The sequence below is a fragment of the Sturnira hondurensis genome, unplaced genomic scaffold, assembly GCF_014824575.4.
Source record: "Sturnira hondurensis isolate 20B ecotype Veracruz unplaced genomic scaffold, ASM1482457v3 Scaffold0009314, whole genome shotgun sequence".
In the NCBI taxonomy this organism is placed as follows: Eukaryota; Metazoa; Chordata; class Mammalia; order Chiroptera; family Phyllostomidae; genus Sturnira; species Sturnira hondurensis.
Window position 1 is genome coordinate 3,322,497 of NW_028081945.1, and position 13,630 is coordinate 3,336,126.

Here is a 13,630-nt window from a genome sequence, read left to right on the forward strand (position 1 = left end):
ATACTCATCACTATGCTGACAATTTTTTGAAGCAAATTTAATGAGAACCATGGGTACCAGAAGGTTATGATATCATTCTAAAAGTTAATGAACACACTGACAAGGCAGTGCTGCCATTAATATTCAATATCAACTGTAAAGTTCACATTAGTTTCGTTTCTTAGCTACGAGGCTCAAAGCGCCATAGGTTGTGAGTATGCTGCTACCAGGTCTTGTCTACTATGACAGTGCAAGCTGTAAGAGGACACCATGATTTCACTTAGTTTTAGCAATTATTGCTGGTGACCACTGAAAGTTGGCTTCTGATTTAGGACTGTGTAACTAATTTGGACTCCAGGACTTCACACGCGCCAGCCTGGTGCTTCCTTAACCAAGATGGCCGCCCTTGCGGAGCCCGATGTAGGAGTCTGCAGTGGCGGCCATCTTGGTAAAGGCCGGAGTGGCGGCCAGCCTGGTGCTGACGCTAGCAGGACCAGATTTGAAGGTCACAATAAGTGAGTGACCGGGCAGTGTGGAGTGAACTTAGCTGGGGCCTGGGGCCCGGGCACTGGGTGAGTCGGGGGACCAGCAAGGGCCGGCTCCTAGAATGGTGAGGCGGCGAGCACTGAGGTGCTGCCTGCAACTACTGGCGCCCTCGGAGGAGCCGGCGCCAAAGAGCCGGGGGCGGAGGAACCCAAGCACCTGCAGCTACAGTCACTCCCTCTGCCTGGGAGCGCCGCCCCTCGGAGCCGAGGAGCAGCAAAGCAGGCGGAGCCAGCGCGAGCGCCCGGCAGTCCCCAACGCTAGGTGAGCCTTGTGGGTCCCGCTCCCAGCCTCCTGAGCAACGCGCAGACTCTGGGGTCTCGCGCGAGGTGGCTTCCTCTCTCCAGCTGCCCCCTTTCGGCTCTGCTGCTTTCTCTTTGGTTGCCCCGTGGGATTCCCGTCCTGAGTCCTGCCTCCTGTGGAGATGTTGCCCTTATGAGAGGCAGGGCTCTTTTTGAATTTGTGCACCTCGGGAGTTGCGAAGTACGCGTCTGAAAACTGCCTGGGTGAGGAGCCTCATTATTATTATTTCCCTTGGGAGAGAAACTGTCTCTGGGATTTGTTTTAGATCCCATCTTCTCTGCAAATCATAGACTGCATCTTCACCGGCCGGAATCCTCGTGGGCGTATGGTCTTTTGGTTGTATGTAAATGAATGGGTTTCTTAGAACGACTTATTTTTGTGCCAGCTATAGTATTTATCTTCTAATAATCCATTTTTAACAGGTTTCTCCCCTTGTAGCTTGAAAGTTAACCAAGGAATGGGAATGAAGAGCAAAAGGTGGGGTGGGTGGTGGAAGACGGTGCTTTCTTGAGTTTTCTGTACTGTGGTCGGTTGGTTGTTAAATTGAGTATTATGGCAGGCTTTTCAGACCTTGTACTCAGTTAGCTGTCCCTTCCCCACCCCTCTTGAATAGAATTCTCTAGGTTTCTGGTAGTTGAGATAAATACAATTCCACGGGTTTTGGAGCCTGATGCATCATGCCTCAGTTGGACTTGGAAAATATGTATTAAGAAAATGAGAAAAGTTATGTGTTAGAACATCATTTAGTTCTTGTATTTGCCGTAGCTGCAGGTTGTTCTGTATATGTTATATATAATATGACTCACCTGGTTTTATTCTGGCTTAACATGTAGTGTTTGATAATTCTGGTTATTTTATTGAGAAAGTTATTCTTGATAGACAGCTGTTTGAAAAGTAAGAATATTTCCATTTTTATTTAAAAGGGATATCTAGCAGTTCCATTTCTGTTTTCACTTACATCGGTTTTGATTTCGCCTCAAACATCAACATCTTTTAGAAGGAAATGATGTAATCTTTAAAAAGAAAATGTTACTTGTATCCCGCAGTAGTCTGATTTTGTTGCAACAAAAATACTAGATTTATTAGAGAAAAGTTAGGGTGAGTGTACTTGTTTGTAATAAGAATTTAAAAGAGAGACTTAACCTCAATTAAAAGTGTTTTAAGCAAATTAGAATATAGTTACAATTTTCAAAGATTTTATTTCATTACATTTACAGGCTTTAATGCTGAAAGAATTTTGGTTAAGTCTCCAAGAGATGAAAATATTTAGTGTATTTCTCATACCCTTATTTCACTGACCATTCCAAATTATATTGTATAGACTTTGCATTGCAAAATTTAATTTCACAATTAGTCTACTTCTAAATGTGTGAAGGACATTTTAATATAAGCATTTCATCAAAGGGTTTTAGTGGTGCTTTAGTTGATATAGTCATCATTATGTTTGAAAAGGATATTTTTGTTACTTTGGGTATTTGTCAGTTTGGGAAATTGAGGGGATTTTTAAGAACATTTTGTTGATGTTTGGAAAAGTGTTATTTGCATTTAACAAATAGTAGATTTTCTTTGTAATAGTAGATAACTATAGATAATAGTGTTTTTTTGTTTCATTTCATTTCATTCTTTTTATATACTTTAGAATTTGGCTGTAGCTGGAGGGACTGTGTTGATCTGTGAATTTTAGATTGGAATGTATACAAGTAAAAAGTGTTTTCATTGAAGTATTGGAGAAATGAACTTGCACTGGCAAATGGTTAATGGTTAACAAATGACTTTATCTTGAAGGCCTGTGGGAGTATGTATGAAATTGGCATTAAAGGATCACCTATGGCCCTGGCCTTGTGGCTCAATTGGCTACGGCATTATTCTGTGCACAAAAAGATTGCAGGTTTGGTCCCTGGGGCGTGTATGGGAGGCAACTGAGTGATGTTTCTCTCTCTGCCTCCCTTTCTGTCTCTCTAAAGTCAATTAATATACATCCTTGGGTGAGAATTAAAAAAAAAGAGGGATCACCTATGTGATTTCCACTGTGAGGTTCAAGTAATACACGATTCTAACTGCTGTGAAACTAAAGGATTCTACCTATCTATAATTTATAGTGCTTTACTTGACTTTTTTTTTAATTTGATAACTATTATGTATTTAAATATTGTTTTACAGACTTTTGTGACATCATATATGAACTCATATATCCTTAGGAGGCAGTTTTGTTATGTCAGAGATATATTGTTTTGCCAATTCAGCAGTTTAAATATTGTATTGCATTATAACTTTATAATTTACAAAGTTCTTTCAAGTATTTTTAAGTACATTTATTTTTAGTTTGATTTTATAGACATACAATATATGAGGTTATTAACCCCATTCCACATATGAGGAAAACAGGAAACTGAGAGCGTGTAAGGTTTCAGTGATTTGTCCAAGGTCCCTTAGCCCAGCAGCCCCAGCCTTTGGCAGAATATATATGTTGGGAACTGCCCTGCCTTGTTTCAGAAGCTGTAACCCCCTATGGCTAAGGCTGAGTGAGAGACCTTGAGTCCATAAGCCACTAAGGAGACAAAGCTTATCTCTCTGGCAGGGGCACCACCTCTGCCCCCTTTACTTCACCCTGCTTGGCCCTGAGTGGATGACTGGTTTGCCAGTGACAGCTAAGATTCCTCAAGGGAGGGATGACTGAAGACAGGCATGGTTGTGAAGGGGCCCTCAGGGAAGGACTTGAGGGGCTATGTGGAAAAAGAGGGTGATGGATCCTTACCCCTTGGCTTTAACATAGCTCATTCTGTCTGCAGGAAGTCTCCTAATCTCGGCTGCCTTACTTCCTCTGCCTGACTTAAGCCTGAAACAATGCCTTAGGCCTGAAACAATGCCAGAAGAGGATGCAGCCCTGTGCTGAAAAGGGCAGGTTCCCTGGGACAATCAGGCCTAAGAAAGAATGCATAAAATCCCGTGAAACCTGCTTTGCTAAGAATGTCCTCAGTTTTCTGATAAGAGTCCAAGCAAAATGAGTTTGTTTCCCCTAAATTTTATGGTCCTTTAGCTATTTGACCATGTCTCAGAATAAGTCCTCGGAGTTCTTTGTATGTTATCTATTGTTTGATCCTTACTGCCTGACAGTGATTGTTAGGCTTTACCTGTATTCCTGTGCAAATTGAACCCTATAAGAGCCCACTGAGGAAAAGGCTCCTGGCCCTTCTTTGAGAGTTTGGCTACCTTTCCTCCCCAAGCAGATCATGTCTTGGTAGACTTACTCTCATCTCTAGTGGATGGTGGGCTCTGTGGTCAAAACTCCCCCACAATATGCACTGCTGCCTCTTCTTGGAAAGGGTTACCAATGTAGTGGAGGTATAGTGGTTTGGATCAACAAGACAGTCTGCATCACAGTCATAGATTGTACACAGTTGTAAATTGTCAGTACCTTTGGTTATGGAAGCACAGGGCTGGCATGTAAATAGATCAGCATAAATTCAAAAGCATGATTAAAAAACAACTCAGTGTTCACCTTTAAGGGGAAAATACATATTTCCCCTTAAAGGCAGCAGATTTTTGTTTGAACTGTAAATGCTTGTAGACTTCTTTGCTCTTTTATAATCTTTCAGTGATAAGAATCAATTTATCAGAATAAACAGTAAGCTTTGTCATTGTTATTGGCCCCCCTTTAACTACTGACTTGTTTGTTTTGCTTACAAGAACCAATGCAAGAACAACTGGACAAGAGTAATAATTTATTCTGAATTTGACTTTGTAATTTGTTTTCTGAATTTTGAAGGTCCTTCAAACCACAAAGATGTTTGCCATCCTTTCAAGTTACTATGATCATTTCTTTGCCTTGTTTAGAGTTCATGAAAACAAGTACTATATACATTCAGAATATTGTGCAATTTTATGGTTGAAGGAACTAATGACAGCCTAAAGAATTTGTGGTCTCAAAGCCCTTTCTTTAAACTTGAGGCCAGTTTATCTGTTTATGATCTAAATTAAGTAAAATACCCCACAGGAGGTGAAATGTGTTATTTATCTTTCCATGCTACCATATACTGCTTTGGTCTAAGTGTTTCTAAGAATACTGAAGATGAGAGCATGGCTAATAAGCAGTCCAGCCTCCATCACCAGCCAGAGCTGGACCCTTGGGATGGTATAAATCTGGCCTTACTTACCTGCATCTATAAAGGAGTCATACAGAGTCATGGAATGTTCAAGCTGGAAAGGACTTTTGAAAGTATGTGCCCAGTCCAAGTTCTAAACTTACAGATTTCCAGTTTCTACTCTTACAAGAGTTTTTAACCTGTTGTGATACTACAAAACTGAAACATCAGATTTAGAGTTTTCCACCATGTCACAGAGATGAGATACTTTAAAATCTTGGGTGAAATTTAATTCCTTTCTCATTCTTTTCCTTAAATAGGTTTTCAGTTTTGTATGTAGACGAAATGTCTAGTATGTGTAAAAGTGTGTGTGCTGTTCAGAGCCCATTTTTTTTAAACTGGCTGTACATATTGAATATCGTCGCAGTGACAGATCTGACAAACTGTTGATATTCTCAGCAACATTCTGTTGGTTAAGTATAATTATATAGAGCTTTATAATTTCTTTTTACTAGCTGCTCACATATTTTAAAATCCTATTTTATAATATGCTTACCTCCAATTTAGTACTATACTCTGCCCACATTTTAATGCATTTTGTTGAAGACATAACTATGCATATATATGGTATACCCTGAGGCCAGAAAGTTGTAAGTTCTCCAGGTTTTCCTGGGACTGAGGGGGCTCCCAGGGTGCAGGACTTTCAGTGCTAAAACTGGGAAAGCCCTGGGCACACTAGGTGTGTAGGTTCCCCCTACCTGAGGGTGTTTCTTCATGGGACTTGATTAGTAATTCTTCTCATTTGGAAGGATAAAATGACAGGTGTACTTAGACGTCTTCTCAAGGCAAGGAAAACATCTTCAAGGCCCCATGTATTTTTTCTGATTATCTGATTGAAATATAGAAGTAATTTTTTAAATATTTTATTTATTTATTTTTAGAGAGAGGGGACAGGAAGGAGACAGAGTGGGAGAGAAACATCAGTGTGTGGTTGCCTCCCATGGGCCCCCCACTGGGAACCTGGCCTGCAACCCAGGCATGTGCCCTGACTGGGAATCGAACCAGTGACCCTTTGCTTCACAGGCCCGTGCTCAATCCACTGAGCTACACCAGCCAGGGCTAGAAGTAATTTTCATTTGTTGTTGGTTCCTTTCTGTGTAACTGAGAACAATTAACATTTAAATAGAATAGATACACCATTTGAAATCTTGGAAAGTTATAAGTGCAGTTATATTTATAAGGAAACTAGTATTTACTGTTTACTAAGTGCTTTTTATTTTGAAAAGGAAAACAAAAGACCCTGTTGAAAGCGAAAAAGGGTAGTCTTGACCTTGACATCAAAGGTGTTGGCTATATATAGTGACTAGTTTTAGATATCTGCTCAAGATGAATTTATTGAGTTTTTCTTGCAAATTCATCATGATTAGTGGAAAAAGTGTGGGCTTTGGAGTTTGATCCAGCTTGGGTTAGATCTCCAAGTCCAACTGTTATTAGCTTCCCCCCACCCTCAGTACCAGTCATCTTTTATTAGGAATTAATTGCAATGGAAAGGATTCAGAGGTGCTGTGCAAAGATGATGGTCAGGCAGATGGAATCCACACTGGGTTGGTCTTCTTCAGTGGTACTTGCATCGCCACTCATGTTTGAGCTCCTTGTAAGAACGGCAGTAGTTAAAGAAGCACGTAAGTCACCAGCACCATAGAAACCCCAGCAATACTCGCTTTCTTCACACTGACATACTGGTTTTAATACAGGTAGTAACCTCTTTGAAAAGTCCAGTAATACCTTTAGGGGTGGAATCCTGCATCAGTATCTAGCTTGGCAGCCCCCTAGTTTGACATCCATGAGTCTCTTCTCCTTCAGTGGTACGATTGATACCATCTTGGAGTCTGATGTTATTAGCTTTTAGGCTTTATGCAAATTATTAACTCTGTGAACCTCTTATACCACCTGCAGTATGAGGATAACATCACCTGGGAATGTTGTGAGGGTTACATGAGATAATGAATGTATATTAATGTCTAAACTGTAGTAATCATGTGTACTTCTTAGGGTGTCCCTGTTTGATTTAAGAAGACTGTATTTTGGGATTATTATGTTTGGGAATATTACGTTATTATGAAGTATAACTTCATAACCTTTCTGGATATGCCCCTTGTATCCGTTAGGATTAGTATTGGGACGTCCACACTTGGTGTGGTGGCTCCTGAAGTCCTTCTAGTCCCCTGGGAAGTAGTCCTCACTCTCACGGCTCAAGATGACTCTGGGCAGTAGGATGCAGGAAGAATCAACTCACTGTCCCTTGAAGAAGACTCCCATTAAGCTTGCCCTTTGGTTACTTTTGATTCTGCTCTAATTCGATTCCCAACAGAGCTTTTCAAAAACAGTTAACTCTATTCCAGTGAAAAGTATTTAGGAGTTTAAGCTCCTGTTTGTCATTCATTCATCCAATAAATATTTATTGAGTACTCATCATGTACAGGGTGCTGCAGATTATTATAGACAATGTGAATCATCACTGACTATGTTTCCTTTTTTTTTTTGGTTTGGTTTTCTGAATGCAGAGTCGAATTTGTGACTCAGCTGGACTGTGTACAAGTTTTATCAGACTTTGTCCTTAGCCATGTTGTCTTCCTAGTCCTATACCTGTGTAGCCTTCTTGGGGTTATGCTGCCTCTGTACCTTGGAGTATGGGACTGGGAGGAAGAGGTTTTATGATTGGCAACTGTTAAGCCAGCATAAATTTAGGGGTACCAGAAAGTCCCTTTGGTCCTTCCTAAATGCCTGTCCTACCTTTGTACCAATGGCTGAGTCAAAGAGGTAGTTCTCAACCTTGCCTAGTTATTAGAATCACCCATAGAGCTTTTAAAAAGTACCTGGGATGCTCCCACCTGATATTTTGATTCAATATCCTCAGATACAGTCTAAAAAGCTCCACAGGCACACAGTCCCTGATTTATATTGGCTCAACTAATGATTTTTTTTACTTTACGATAGTGAAAAAGCAGTACACATTCAGTAGAAACTGTACTTTGAATTTTGAATTTTGATCTTTTTCCAGACTAGCAATATGCTCTTTTGTGATGCTGGGAAGTGGCAGCAAGCATAGCTCCCAATCAGCCACCCAATCATGAGGTTAAACCAATGAGACTACAGTGTACTGTGTTGTCCACATTTTTTGTGTTTGCTTTAGTTCAATGCTTCAAACATTCTTCAGGTCCAGTGTGCTTTCAGCTGTGTACATTAATGGTGAGTACTCAACCAACCATTCTGTTTTTCACTTTCAGTACAGTATTCAATAAGTCATACAAGATATTCAACACTTTATTATGAAACAGGCTTTGTGTTATTTTGCCCAAGTGTAGGCTATAGATATAGTAAAAATAAAAAAGAAAAAAATTTCTCCTTACGATTAGAACTCTTCAGATTTATTCTTTTTACAAATTTCCTATGTATCAGTATTAGCAACCATTGTCATGTTGTACATTATATCCCTATTACTTATTTATCTTATAATTGAAAATTTGTACCTTTTATTAACTTCCTCCAGTTTCTTTCCCCCCATTTGCCTCTGGTAACCACAAGTCTGATCTCTTTTTCTGTGAGTTTAGGTTTTTAAAAAAGGTTCCACATGTAAGTGAGATCATACAGTATTTGGCTTTCTGTCTGACTTATTTCACTTAGCATAATGCCTCAGGTCCATTCATGTTGTCGCAGAAGGTAGGATTTCTCCATTTCTTATGGCTGAACAAATATTCCATTATGTGTATATGCCATCCCTTCTTTATCCATTCATCCACTGATGGACACTTGGATTGTGTCCATGTCCTGACTGTTGTAAATAATGCTGCCCTGAACAGAAGGCTGCCAATATCTTTTTAACTTAGTGTTTTTGTTTTCTTTGGATATATTCCCAAAAATAAAATTGCTAGAACATATGATAGTTCAATTTTTACTATTTTGAGGATCCTCCATACTATTTTCCATAGTGGCTGCACCAATTCACATTCCCACTGACAGTGTACAAGGCTCCCCTTTCCTCCACATTTGTACCAGCATTAGTTATTTCTTGTCTTTTTGTTGATGGCCATTCTGACTGGTGTGAGGTGATACCTCATTGTGATTTTCATTTGCATTTCCCTAATGACTAGGGATGTTGAGCACCTTTCTGTTAGCCTTTGGTATGTCTTCTTTGGAGAAGTGTCTGATCAGGTCCTTTGCCCATTTTTAATGGGTTATTTGTTTTTTGCTCTTGAGTTATATGAGTTCTTTATATATTTTGGATATTTACCCCTTAATAGATATATGGTTTGCAAATATTTTTTGTCATTCCATAAACTGGTCATCTCGTCACTTTGTAGGTGATTTCTTTTGCTTCCAAAAAGCTTTTTAGTTTGAGGTAGTGCCACGTGTTTTACTTTTTATTTTGTTGCTTGTGATTTAGGTGTCATGTGAAAAAAATAATCACCAAGACCCATGTCAAGGAACTTTACCCTGTTTTCTTCCCAGAGTGTCATGGTTTCAGGTCTTGCATAAGTCTTTACTACATTTTGAGATAATTTTTGTGAGTGGTATAAGAAATGGGTCCAGTTTCATTCCTTTACAAGTGAAGATCCAATGATCGCAGCACCATTTGTTGAAAAGGTTCTCTTTTCCTCGTTGAGTGTTCTTGGCTCCCTTGTCAAATATTAGTTGACTTCCTGGCATTCTTAAAATATACTGAATTGAACTCAGGGATCTCAAAGTTCCTTCAAACTTCAAGATTCTGTTAGTTGACATTTGAGAATGTCTCAAGGCCTTCACTCTAAACCAGCTGTTAAACTCTCAGGAGATGGGCTCAAAAGGGTCAGATCCCGGGAGTGCCTTGAGTTTTGCTTCCTTGTAAAACCCCCCATTGTTAACTTGTTTTTTTGTTATTTACCTTTTTTTCTCACAAAGTACTGGCAAGGCTGACATCCAGTACAGAACGACGATCCTTTTGCCACATTCATTTATAAGTGAATCACAGTCAAGTAGCCTCTCTGACTTTCTTGCTTTTCCATTATTAGGTAATAAGAAAGTGCTATTAGGTGATAGGAAAAGCTTACTCTTTGGTGGAGTAAGCTGACTTTTTGGTGCAGCCAAAGATTGTTAGAATTTTGAAAGTGGAAGGGACTCTAGAGGACAGTCCAGTCCTCTCATTTTACAGGTGAAGAAAGTGAGTCTCAGTGACAATAAATGATTTTTTAAAGGTTTCAGAATACATAATGTTGGAACTAGAATTGAAGTCAGAAGTAAAAGAGTATGCTTCTTCCCTAATTGCTCTTCCTGTCTTTTCAGGAGCTATGAAAATGCATGTCTCTTTATTCCTTTTCTTTATGCTTTATAATTTAAAAAGAAGCTCCCTGCCCCACCACCATAATTGATTCAGAGACTGGAGAGAGGGAGAGGCACATTTTGGAAGTATATTTTTAATTCTTGGCTTAAGGAATAGTATGAACATTTAAGATCATTTGACATATTTAGGATATATTTCCTTTGTTGAGTTTTTTTTAGTCTTTTTTTTTTTAAGAGCACAGGCTGACAGCTTTTGGGAGTATTTGTGTGAGGAGGTGGAAGGATTGAGCAAAAAAAAAGATACATTTTGGGGACTTCCGCCAAGATGGAGGCATAGGTGGAAACACTGTGCCTTCTCCCACAACCAAGTTTGAATACAACAAAGGTTTGGAGAAACAAAGACACAACCAAAGGACAGAAAATTGAATTATACAGAAGTCCGACTACATCTAACCGTTCAACGGGGATGGTAAGAGGGGTGGAGCCAGCAGCGAGCAGGGTCGGGCAGGACAGGTCCCCCGACCCAGGCGCGCAGCAGCCCGGAACCAGTTGGGGTGCGGGGCAGACTGACCGTGGTCGCACATTCACGCACAGTGAGACAGACCACGCAGGCCCCAGAGGGCGAGGGCTGATGGCAGTGGCACACTCACATGCAGTGGGACGAAACACGTGGGCCCGGTGACGGCAGCAACTGCGGCACCAGTGAGGGCCGGGGCGGCAGGCGGCAGACTGGACGCCATAGTCCCTCTTTGACCCCGCCCCCACATACAACGTCACAACCCAGCGACTTAGTTGCCCTGTTCTAGTGAACACTTTAGGGCTCTGATCCTGCTATGGAACAGGCACGAACAGCACAAAAGATGGTGCAAGAAGAACTCAAAGTCCCAGAGCCAATAACTCTAAGCGACCAAGAAATTGCCAGCCTCTCAGAAGCACAATTCAAGACACTATTTATCAGGATGCTCACAGAACTGGTTGATTATAGTCACAAATTAGAGGAACATAGTCACAAATTAGAGGAACATATGAAGGCTAAACTAATTGAAATGAAGGGAGATGCACAGGAAACCGATAGTTATGGAAAGGAAACTGGGACTCAAATCGATGGAATGGACCAGAAGGAAGAACAAAACATCCCACCAGAAAGGAATGAAGAAATGAGAATTCAAAAACATGAGGAGAGGCTTAGGAACCTCCGGGACATCTTTAAATGTTCCAACATCCGGATTATAGGGGTACCAGAAGGGGGAAAGAAACAGCCACGAGTGGAAAACATATTTGAACAAATAATAAAGGAGAACTTCCCCAGTCTGGCAAAGGAAATAGACTTCCAGGAAATCCAGGAAGCTCAGAGAGTGCCAAAGAAGTTGGACCCAAGAAGGAACACACCAAGGCACATCATAATTACATTAGCCAAGACCAAAATGAAGGAGAGAATCCTAGAAGCATCAAGGGATAAGGGGACAGTCACCTACAAAGGAGTCCCCATCAGACTGTCAGCGGATTTCTCAAAAGAGACCTTACAGGCAAGAAGGGGCTGGAGAGAAGTATTCCAAGTCATGAACTGCAAGGACCTACATCCAAGATTGCTTTATTCAGCAAAACTTTCATTTAGAATGGAAGGACAGATAAAATGCTTCTCAGATAAGGTCAAGTTCAAGGAGTTCATCATCACCAAGCCCTTATTATATGAAATGCTAAAGGGACTTATATAAGAAAAAGAAGATGAAAAATATTAACAGTGAAAGGACAGCAAACTCACAGTTATTAACAACCACACCTAAAACAAAAGCAAACCAAGAGGACAGCTAGATCAGGAGTGGAACCATAGAAATGAAGAACACATGGAGGGTTAGAAACAGGGGGGTGGGAGGGGGAGAAGGGGGGAGAAGGCACAGAAAATAGCATAGACAGTAGGTAGAAAATAGATAGGGGGGAGGGCGAGAATAGTGGGGGAAATATAGAATCCAAAGAACTTGAGACATGTGGTTATAAACTAAGGGGGGGGAGAATGGTGGGGGAGGGAGGGTGCGGGGGGAGGGGAATGAAGGGGGGAATAGAACAACTGTAATGGTATAATCAAGAAAATATATTTTTTAAAAAAAGATACATTTTTAAGTTTCATAGTCATCAATTTAATCGTGTTTCCTCCTCATTCTCCTCAGCCTTTTCAACTAAACAATTTTGTGCTGATTACCCCAGAAATTAATCTGCACTTGTTGGGTATTATTTTTAAGATATTAAGGAGGTGGTAGCTATGTCTTTTGATAAACACATTATTTTATGTATGTTTTCTCAATTTGCCGTAACATGTCATTTGATTATCCTAATGATCTAGTTGCAGCAATGTAAATGATATTTTTAAGTGGGCTTTGGTCTTAAGCCAGGTATTTTCCTTGTTGTTTCTAACTCTAGTAAAATCTGTGCTTTTGTATTTACACATAGGAAAAACTCTTATTGTACAGGACTCACCTACAGTGTTTATGTATTTTGGTAACTTAAAATCTGTGAAAAGCTTGTGAAATGACTTAGTTAAATATACTGAATTCTGTCTAACAGCACTTAGTTTTTCAAGCCTTTTACATTCTATGATCAAGAATGTTTGTTGTCCTTGACTGCTTTTTGAAAAGAAAACATATTCTCTAATTTGTATCCTGAAGAGTCTGGTTATGTTTTGAATCCATTCTTCTCAACACTCTTTATTCTGAGTCTTATGGTGCTTTGGTAAGTTAGCATTTCTGGATGATTATTTGTGTCAAATGACAAAAATCACACAATTTAATAACAAGTTTGGTGTGCTTTATTCAAGGGAAAACGATCCATGCATTGTGGGAGTACAGAGGCCTGCAAGCAGTGCAGCACCCATCCCTTGGGTTTTGGGGCTGGGGCGAGTTTTATAGTCAGAAGAGGCATCATGGACACGATTCGACAGGACATGATTGGCTAGGAGGTCCAGGCTTTCCTTATAAGGCTGACAAATCATGTTTTCTAGGTTAAGGTAAGCTAGATAAGCTGAGTTGGAGGATTGCGATTGGTGTATGTTAGGTATTCTTGACAAGTGTTTCCCGTAAGAAGAGGCTGACTTAGGTTTAGATTTGTGATGTGGGCCAGGCCACTGGGGCAGCCTCCATTTTGTGGTTCCCAATATACAAATTAACTTTATAATTTGTCAAAGTAATTTGTCTGTCTAATCAGATGAGCACTTTATAAGTCAAATTTAAAGTTTTGTTAAGCAAAATAATATACTGTGATTTTTCCTTATGCCCCCATACTCTCTTCCTCCTCTACCCTCTCCCTGCAATCACAACACTGTTGTCCCTCTTTTTTCCTCTTTTGCTCAATCCCTTCCCCCTCCCCCCAGCTCTATCTATGAGTTTGTCTCTATTTTGCTTGTTAGTTCAGTTTGT

The 13,630-nt window shown here is 40.2% G+C and overlaps 1 protein-coding gene and 1 pseudogene across 1 annotated transcript in view; one reads left to right on the forward strand and one right to left on the reverse strand.

The window, feature by feature from the left end:
• Positions 1 to 792: 792 nt before the first annotated feature.
• Positions 793 to 13,630, forward strand: part of NAPEPLD (N-acyl phosphatidylethanolamine phospholipase D) — a 54,708-nt gene continuing 41,870 nt past the window's right edge. The window contains exon 1 of the mRNA XM_037057091.1: positions 793 to 1,028. The gene's annotated coding sequence lies outside the window, so the exon portion shown is untranslated. The remainder of the gene's footprint in view (positions 1,029 to 13,630) is intronic.
• Positions 6,289 to 6,788, reverse strand: LOC118994449 (ATP synthase subunit f, mitochondrial-like; annotated as a pseudogene).